Source organism: Symphalangus syndactylus, chromosome Y (assembly GCF_028878055.3).
Source record: "Symphalangus syndactylus isolate Jambi chromosome Y, NHGRI_mSymSyn1-v2.1_pri, whole genome shotgun sequence".
NCBI classification, from domain to species: Eukaryota; Metazoa; Chordata; class Mammalia; order Primates; family Hylobatidae; genus Symphalangus; species Symphalangus syndactylus.
In genome coordinates, this window is record NC_072448.2 from 14,067,170 (window position 1) to 14,077,626 (window position 10,457).

Here is a 10,457-nt window from a genome sequence, read left to right on the forward strand (position 1 = left end):
TTGCTTCTGTGTAGTTTTTATGGGAAGATATTTCGTTCTTCACTGTAGGCCTCAACGATCTCCAAATGTCCACTTGTGGATTCTACAAAAGGAGTGTTTCAAAACTGCTCAATGTAACGTAAGGTTCACCTCTGCGAGTTGAATGCACACATCAAAAAGGAGTTTCACAGGATGCTTCCGTGTAGTTTTTATGGGAAGCCATTTCTTTTTTCACCACGGGCCCCAATGCTCCAGAAATGTCCAACTGCAGATTCTTCGGAAAGCCTGCTTCAAACCTGCACAATCAAAAGAAAGTTTCCCCTCTCTCAGTTGAATGCATGTTTCGTAGCGAAGTTTCACAGATTTTTTTCTGTGTAGCTTATAGTTGAAGATATTCCACTTTCCACGATAGGCCTCGAGGCGCTCCAAAAGTCCAATTGCAGTTGATACAAAAATAGTGGTTTGAAACTGCTGAATCAAAAGGAAAGTTCAACTCTGTGAGTTGAATGCAGAGAACAGAAAGGATTTCCACAGCAGTATTCTGTGTATTCTCTACTTGAAGATATTTTGTTTTTCACCGTAGGCCTCAAAGATCTCCAAATGTCCACCTGCATATTGTACAAAAAGGTTGTTTCAAAACCGCTCCGTCACCATAAAGGTTCTACACTGTGAGCTGAAGGCACAGATCAGAAAGTAGTTTCACAGAACGATTCTGTGTAGTTGTAGTGGGAAAATATTTTGAATTTCACTGTATGCCTCAATGTTCTCCGAATATCCACTTCCAGGTTCTACAAAAGGAGTGTTTCGAAACAGCTCAATCAAAGGAAGTTTTCAACTCAGTGAGGTGAATGCAAGCATCAGAAAGAAGTTTCACAGAGTGCTTCTGTGTACTTTTTATTTGAAGATATACATTTTTCCAAGAGAGGCCTCAAAGCTGTCCAAATGTCCACTTGCAGATGCTTCAAAAAGAGTGTTTCAAAACTGCTCAGTCAAAAGAAAAGTTCAACTCTCTGAGGTGAATGCACAGAATGGAAAGAAATTTGAAAGAATGCTTCTCTGTAGTTTTTCCGTGAAGATATTCCTTTTTCCACAACAGGCTTAAAGCGCTCCAAATGTCCACTTGCAGTTTATGTAGAAAGAGTGTATCAAAATAACTCAATCAAAGAAAGGTTCCACTCGGTGTGATGAATGTAGAGAATAGAAACAATTTCCAGAGAAGTATTCTGTGTAGTTTTTACATGAACATGTTGCGTTTTTCATCATAGGCGTCAAAGATCCGCAAATGTCCACTGGCAGATACTATAAAAAGAGCGTTTCAAAACTGCTGAAACAAAAGATACGTTCTTCTCTTTTAGAGGAACGCGCAGATCAGAAAGGAGTTTCAGAGAATGATTCTGCATAGTTTCCTGGGAAGATATTTCTTTTATGACTTTAGGCCTCTCTGTTCTCCAAATATCCACTTGCAGATTCTTCATCAAGGGTGTTTCAAAACAGCTCAATGAAATGAAATGTTAAAGTCAGTGAAACGATTGCATGGATAAGAAGGAAGTTACACAGTACGCTTCTGTTTAGTTTTTATTTGAGGATATCCCTTTTTAAAAGACAGGCCTCAAACCCCTCCAAATGTCCACCTGCAGATTCTGCACAAAGTGAGTTTCGAAACTCCTCATTCTAAAGAGAGTTTCTACTCTGTGTGTTGAACGCAGAGAAGAGAAAGTAGCTTCACAAAATCCTTCTGTCTAGTTTCCAGGGGAAGATATTTCGAGTTTCACCATCGGCCTCAAAGTACTCAAAATGTCCACCTGCAGATAGTACAGAAAGAGTGTCTCAAAACTGCTCAATCAAAAGTAAGGTTCAAACTTGCTAGACGAATACACAGATCAGGAAGAAGTTTCACAGACTGCTTCCGTGTCGTTTTTAAGGCGAGATATTTCCTTTTTCACTGTAGGCCTCAATGCTCAAGAAATGTTCAATTGCAGATTCAACGAAGATTTTCACAACTGCTCAGTCAAAGGAAAGGTTCTACTCTGTGAGGTGGATTATCTGAAAAGAAAGAAGTTTCACAGAATGCTTCTGCTCAGGATTTATGGGAAGATATATCGTTATTGCCAGATACCTCAAGGTTCTCCAAATGTCCAATTGCAGATACTACAAAAGACGGTTTCAAAACTGCTCAATCAAAAGTAAGGTTCAAATCTCTTAGTTGAATGCAGAGATCAGAAAGATATTTCACAGAATGCTTCCTTGCATTTTTGACGGGATGATATTTCTTTTTCCACCATTGGCCTCAATGCTCTTGAAATGTCCAATTGCAGATTCTCGGAAAAGCCTGTTTGAAAGCTGCACAATCGAAAGAAATTTTCCCCCCTCTGAGATGAATGCACAGATCATAATGACGTTTCACAGATTACTTCTGTGTTGATCACATTTGAAGATATTCTATTTTCCCCGATAGGCCTCAAAGCACTCCAAATATCCACTGGCGGTTTACACCAAAAGAGTGTTTCAAAACTGCTCAATCGAAAGAAAACTTCAACACGCTGTGAGATGAATGCACAGGAACCCTGATGAATGCAGAGACCAGAAAGAGTTTCCGCCGCAGTATTCTGTGTAGTTTTCAGTTGAAGGTATTTCGTTTTTCACAATAGGCCACACAGACCTCCGAACATCCACTTGCAGATTCAACAAAAAGTTGTTGCAAAACAGCTCAATGAAAAGGAGGTTTGAATTCAATGAGATGAATGCACAGATGGGAAAGACGTTTCACGGAATGATTCTATGTAGTGTTTTTTGTATACATCCCTTATTTCACGTTTGGCCTGAAAGCACTCCATGTGTCCCCCGGCAGATTCTCCAAAAAGAGTGTGTCAAAACTGCTGAATCAGAAGAAAGGTTCAACCCTGTCACAAGAATGAACACAATAGAAAGAAGTTTCACGGATTGCTTCTGTGTAGTTTTTATGGGAAGATATTTCGTTCCTCACTGTAGGCCTCAACGATCTCCAAATGTCCACTTGTGGATTCTACAAAAGGAATGTTTCAAAACTGCTCAATGTAACGTAAGGTTCACCTCTGTGAGTTGAATGCACACATCAAAAAGGAGTTTCACAGGATGCTTCCGTGTAGTTTTTATGGGAAGCCATTTCTTTTTTCACCACGGGCCCCAATGCTCCAGAAATGTCCAACTGCAGATTCTTCGGAAAGCCTGCTTCAAACCTGCACAATCAAAAGAAAGTTTCCCCTCTCTCATTTGAATGCATGTTTCGTAGCGAAGTTTCACAGATTTTTTTCTGTGTAGCTTATAGTTGAAGATATTCCACTTTCCACGATAGGCCTCGAGGCGCTCCAAAAGTCCAATTGCAGTTGATACAAAAATAGAGTTTTGAAACTGCTGAATCAAAAGGAATGTTCAACTCTGTGAGTTGAATGCAGAGAACAGAAAGGATTTCCACAGCAGTATTCTGTGTATTCTCTACTTGAAGATATTTTGTTTTTCACCGTAGGCCTCAAAGATCTCCAAATGTCCACCTGCATATTGTACAAAAAGGTTGTTTCAAAACCGCTCCGTCACCATAAAGGTTCTACACTGTGAGCTGAAGGCACAGATCAGAAAGTAGTTTCACAGAACGATTCTGTGTAGTTGTAGTGGGAAAATATTTTGAATTTCACTGTATGCCTCAATGTTCTCCGAATATCCACTTCCAGGTTCTACAAAAGGAGTGTTTCGAAACAGCTCAATCAAAGGAAGTTTTCAACTCAGTGAGGTGAATGCAAGCATCAGAAAGAAGTTTCACAGAGTGCTTCTGTGTACTTTTTATTTGAAGATATACATTTTTCCAAGAGAGGCCTCAAAGCTGTCCAAATGTCCACTTGCAGATGCTTCAAAAAGAGTGTTTCAAAACTGCTCAGTCAAAAGAAAAGTTCAACTCTCTGAGGTGAATGCACAGAATGGAAAGAAATTTGAAAGAATGCTTCTCTGTAGTTTTTCCGTGAAGATATTCCTTTTTCCACAACAGGCTTAAAGCGCTCCAAATGTCCACTTGCAGTTTATGTAGAAAGAGTGTATCAAAATAACTCAATCAAGGAAAGGTTCCACTCGGTGTGATGAATGTAGAGAATAGAAACAATTTCCAGAGAAGTATTCTGTGTAGTTTTTACATGAACATGTTGCGTTTTTCATCATAGGCGTCAAAGATCCGCAAATGTCCACTGGCAGATACTATAAAAAGAGCGTTTCAAAACTGCTGAAACAAAAGATACGTTCTTCTCTTTTAGAGGAACGCGCAGATCAGAAAGGAGTTTCAGAGAATGATTCTGCATAGTTTCCTGGGAAGATATTTCTTTTATGACTTTAGGCCTCTCTGTTCTCCAAATATCCACTTGCAGATTCTTCATCAAGGGTGTTTCAAAACAGCTCAATGAAATGAAATGTTAAAGTCAGTGAAACGATTGCATGGATAAGAAGGAAGTTACACAGTACGCTTCTGTTTAGTTTTTATTTGAGGATATCCCTTTTTAAAAGACAGGCCTCAAACCCCTCCAAATGTCCACCTGCAGATTCTGCACAAAGTGAGTTTCGAAACTCCTCATTCTAAAGAGAGTTTCTACTCTGTGTGTTGAACGCAGAGAAGAGAAAGTAGCTTCACAAAATCCTTCTGTCTAGTTTCCAGGGGAAGATATTTCGAGTTTCACCATCGGCCTCAAAGTACTCAAAATGTCCACCTGCAGATACTACAGAAAGAGTGTCTCAAAACTGCTCAATCAAAAGTAAGGTTCAACCTTGCTAGACGAATACACAGATCAGGAAGAAGTTTCACAGACTGCTTCCGTGTCGTTTTTAAGGCGAGATATTTCCTTTTTCACTGTAGGCCTCAATGCTCAAGAAATGTTCAATTGCAGATTCAACGAAGATTTTCACAACTGCTCAGTCAAAGGAAAGGTTCTACTCTGTGAGGTGGATTATCTGAAAAGAAAGAAGTTTCACAGAATGCTTCTGCTCAGGATTTATGGGAAGATATATCGTTATTGCCAGATACCTCAAGGTTCTCCAAATGTCCAATTGCAGATACTACAAAAGACGGTTTCAAAACTGCTCAATCAAAAGTAAGGTTCAAATCTCTTAGTTGAATGCAGAGATCAGAAAGATATTTCACAGAATGCTTCCTTGCATTTTTGACGGGATGATATTTCTTTTTCCACCATTGGCCTCAATGCTCTTGAAATGTCCAATTGCAGATTCTCGGAAAAGCCTGTTTGAAAGCTGCACAATCGAAAGAAATTTTCCCCCCTCTGAGATGAATGCACAGATCATAATGACGTTTCACAGATTACTTCTGTGTTGATCACATTTGAAGATATTCTATTTTCCCCGATAGGCCTCAAAGCACTCCAAATATCCACTGGCGGTTTACACCAAAAGAGTGTTTCAAAACTGCTCAATCGAAAGAAAACTTCAACACGCTGTGAGATGAATGCACAGGAACCCTGATGAATGCAGAGACCAGAAAGAGTTTCCGCCGCAGTATTCTGTGTAGTTTTCAGTTGAAGGTATTTCGTTTTTCACAATAGGCCACACAGACCTCCGAACATCCACTTGCAGATTCAACAAAAAGTTGTTGCAAAACAGCTCAATGAAAAGGAGGTTTGAATTCAATGAGATGAATGCACAGATGGGAAAGACGTTTCACGGAATGATTCTATGTAGTGTTTTTTGTATACATCCCTTATTTCACGTTTGGCCTGAAAGCACTCCATGTGTCCCCCGGCAGATTCTCCAAAAAGAGTGTGTCAAAACTGCTGAATCAGAAGAAAGGTTCAACCCTGTCACAAGAATGAACACAATAGAAAGAAGTTTCACGGATTGCTTCTGTGTAGTTTTTATGGGAAGATATTTCGTTCCTCACTGTAGGCCTCAACGATCTCCAAATGTCCACTTGTGGATTCTACAAAAGGAATGTTTCAAAACTGCTCAATGTAACGTAAGGTTCACCTCTGTGAGTTGAATGCACACATCAAAAAGGAGTTTCACAGGATGCTTCCGTGTAGTTTTTATGGGAAGCCATTTCTTTTTTCACCACGGGCCCCAATGCTCCAGAAATGTCCAACTGCAGATTCTTCGGAAAGCCTGCTTCAAACCTGCACAATCAAAAGAAAGTTTCCCCTCTCTCATTTGAATGCATGTTTCGTAGCGAAGTTTCACAGATTTTTTTCTGTGTAGCTTATAGTTGAAGATATTCCACTTTCCACGATAGGCCTCGAGGCGCTCCAAAAGTCCAATTGCAGTTGATACAAAAATAGAGTTTTGAAACTGCTGAATCAAAAGGAATGTTCAAGTCTGTGAGTTGAATGCAGAGAACAGAAAGGATTTCCACAGCAGTATTCTGTGTATTCTCTACTTGAAGATATTTTGTTTTTCACCGTAGGCCTCAAAGATCTCCAAATGTCCACCTGCATATTGTACAAAAAGGTTGTTTCAAAACCGCTCCGTCACCATAAAGGTTCTACACTGTGAGCTGAAGGCACAGATCAGAAAGTAGTTTCACAGAACGATTCTGTGTAGTTGTAGTGGGAAAATATTTTGAATTTCACTGTATGCCTCAATGTTCTCCGAATATCCACTTCCAGGTTCTACAAAAGGAGTGTTTCGAAACAGCTCAATCAAAGGAAGTTTTCAACTCAGTGAGGTGAATGCAAGCATCAGAAAGAAGTTTCACAGAGTGCTTCTGTGTACTTTTTATTTGAAGATATACATTTTTCCAAGAGAGGCCTCAAAGCTGTCCAAATGTCCACTTGCAGATGCTTCAAAAAGAGTGTTTCAAAACTGCTCAGTCAAAAGAAAAGTTCAACTCTCTGAGGTGAATGCACAGAATGGAAAGAAATTTGAAAGAATGCTTCTCTGTAGTTTTTCCGTGAAGATATTCCTTTTTCCACAACAGGCTTAAAGCGCTCCAAATGTCCACTTGCAGTTTATGTAGAAAGAGTGTATCAAAATAACTCAATCAAAAGAAAGGTTCCACTCGGTGTGATGAATGTAGAGAATAGAAACAATTTCCAGAGAAGTATTCTGTGTAGTTTTTACATGAACATGTTGCGTTTTTCATCATAGGCGTCAAAGATCCGCAAATGTCCACTGGCAGATACTATAAAAAGAGCGTTTCAGAACTGCTGAAACAAAAGAAACGTTCTTCTCTTTTAGAGGAACGCGCAGATCAGAAAGGAGTTTCAGAGAATGATTCTGCATAGTTTCCTGGGAAGATATTTCTTTTATGACTTTAGGCCTCTCTGTTCTCCAAATATCCACTTGCAGATTCTTCATCAAGGGTGTTTCAAAACAGCTCAATGAAATGAAATGTTAAAGTCAGTGAAACGATTGCATGGATAAGAAGGAAGTTACACAGTACGCTTCTGTTTTGTTTTTATTTGAGGATATCCCTTTTTAAAAGACAGGCCTCAAACCCCTCCAAATGTCCACCTGCAGATTCTGCACAAAGTGAGTTTCGAAACTCCTCATTCTAAAGAGAGTTTCTACTCTGTGTGTTGAACGCAGAGAAGAGAAAGTAGCTTCACAAAATCTTTCTGTCTAGTTTCCAGGGGAAGATATTTCGAGTTTCACCATCGGCCTCAAAGTACTCAAAATGTCCACTTGCAGATACTACAGAAAGAGTGTCTCAAAACTGCTCAATCAAAAGTAAGGTTCAACCTTGCTAGACGAATACACAGATCAGGAAGAAGTTTCACAGACTGCTTCCGTGTCGTTTTTAAGGCGAGATATTTCCTTTTTCACTGTAGGCCTCAATGCTCAAGAAATGTTCAATTGCAGATTCAACGAAGATTTTCACAACTGCTCAGTCAAAGGAAAGGTTCTACTCTGTGAGGTGGATTATCTGAAAAGAAAGAAGTTTCACAGAATGCTTCTGCTCAGGTTTTATGGGAAAATATATCGTTATTGCCAGATACCTCAAGGTTCTCCAAATGTCCAGTTGCAGATACTACAAAAGACGGTTTCAAAACTGCTCAATCAAAAGTAAGGTTCAAATCTCTTAGTTGAATGCAGAGATCAGAAAGATATTTCACAGAATGCTTCCTTGCATTTTTGACGGGATGATATTTCTTTTTCCACCATTGGCCTCAATGCTCTTGAAATGTCCAATTGCAGATTCTCGGAAAAGCCTGTTTGAAAGCTGCACAATCGAAAGAAATTTTCCCCCCTCTGAGATGAATGCACAGATCATAATGACGTTTCACAGATTACTTCTGTGTTGATCACATTTGAAGATATTCTATTTTCCCCGATAGGCCTCAAAGCACTCCAAATGTCCACTGGCGGTTTACACCAAAAGAGTGTTTCAAAACTGCTCAATCGAAAGAAAACTTCAACACGCTGTGAGATGAATGCACAGGAACCCTGATGAATGCAGAGACCAGAAAGAGTTTCCGCCGCAGTATTCTGTGTAGTTTTCAGTTGAAGGTATTTCGTTTTTCACAATAGGCCACACAGACCTCCGAACATCCACTTGCAGATTCAACAAAAAGTTGTTGCAAAACAGCTCAATGAAAAGGAGGTTTGAATTCAATGAGATGAATGCACAGATGTGAAAGACGTTTCACGGAATGATTCTGTGTAGTGTTTTTTGTATACATCCCTTATTTCACGTTTGGCCTGAAATCACTCCATGTGTCCCCCGGCAGATTCTCCAAAAAGAGTGTGTCAAAACTGCTGAATCAGAAGAAAGGTTCAACCCTGTCACAAGAATGAACACAATAGAAAGAAGTTTCACGGATTGCTTCTGTGTAGTTTTTATGGGAAGATATTTCGTTCTTCACTGTAGGCCTCAACGATCTCCAAATGTCCACTTGTGGATTCTACAAAAGGAGTGTTTCAAAACTGCTCAATGTAACGTAAGGTTCACCTCTGTGAGTTGAATGCACACATCAAAAAGGAGTTTCACAGGATGCTTCCGTGTAGTTTTTATGGGAAGCCATTTCTTTTTTCACCACGGGCCCCAATGCTCCAGAAATGTCCAACTGCAGATTCTTCGGAAAGCCTGCTTCAAACCTGCACAATCAAAAGAAAGTTTCCCCTCTCTCAGTTGAATGCATGTTTCGTAGCGAAGTTTCACAGATTTTTTTCTGTGTAGCTTATAGTTGAAGATATTCCACTTTCCACGATAGGCCTCGAGGCGCTCCAAAAGTCCAATTGCAGTTGATACAAAAATAGAGTTTTGAAACTGCTGAATCAAAAGGAAAGTTCAACTCTGTGAGTTGAATGCAGAGAACAGAAAGGATTTCCACAGCAGTATTCTGTGTATTCTCTACTTGAAGGTATATTGTTTTTCACCGTAGGCCTCAAAGATCTCCAAATGTCCACCTGCATATTGTACAAAAAGGTTGTTTCAAAACCGCTCCGTCACCATAAAGGTTCTACACTGTGAGCTGAAGGCACAGATCAGAAAGTAGTTTCACAGAACGATTCTGTGTAGTTGTAGTGGGAAAATATTTTGAATTTCACTGTATGCCTCAATGTTCTCCGAATATCCACTTCCAGGTTCTACAAAAGGAGTGTTTCGAAACAGCTCAATCAAAGGAAGTTTTCAACTCAGTGAGGTGAATGCAAGCATCAGAAAGAAGTTTCACAGAGTGCTTCTGTGTACTTTTTATTTGAAGATATACATTTTTCCAAGAGAGGCCTCTAAGCTGTCCAAATGTCCACTTGCAGATGCTTCAAAAAGAGTGTTTCAAAACTGCTCAGTCAAAAGAAAAGTTCAACTCTCTGAGGTGAATGCACAGAATGGAAAGAAATTTGAAAGAATGCTTCTCTGTAGTTTTTCTGTGAAGATATTCCTTTTTCCACAACAGGCTTAAAGCGCTCCAAATGTCCACTTGCAGTTTATGTAGAAAGAGTGTATCAAAATAACTCAATCAAAAGAAAGGTTCCACTCGGTGTGATGAATGTAGAGAATAGAAACAATTTCCAGAGAAGTATTCTGTGTAGTTTTTACATGAACATGTTGCGTTTTTCATCATAGGCGTCAAAGATCCGCAAATGTCCACTGGCAGATACAATAAAAAGAGCGTTTCAAAACTGCTGAAACAAAAGAAAAGTTCTTCTCTTTTAGAGGAACGCGCAGATCAGAAAAGAGTTTCAGAGAATGATTCTGCATAGATTCCTGGGAAGATATTTCTTTTATGACTTTAGGCCTCTCTGTTCTCCAAATATCCACTTGCAGATTCTTCATCAAGGGTGTTTCAAAACAGCTCAATGAAATGAAATGTTAAAGTCAGTGAAACGATTGCATGGATAAGAAGGAAGTTACACAGTACGCTTCTGTTTTGTTTTTATTTGAGGATATCGCTTTTTAAAAGACAGGCCTCAAACCCCTCCAAATGTCCACCTGCAGATTCTGCACAAAGTGAGTTTCGAAACTCCTCATTCTAAAGAGAGTTTCTACTCTGTGTGTTGAACGCAGAGAAGAGAAAGTA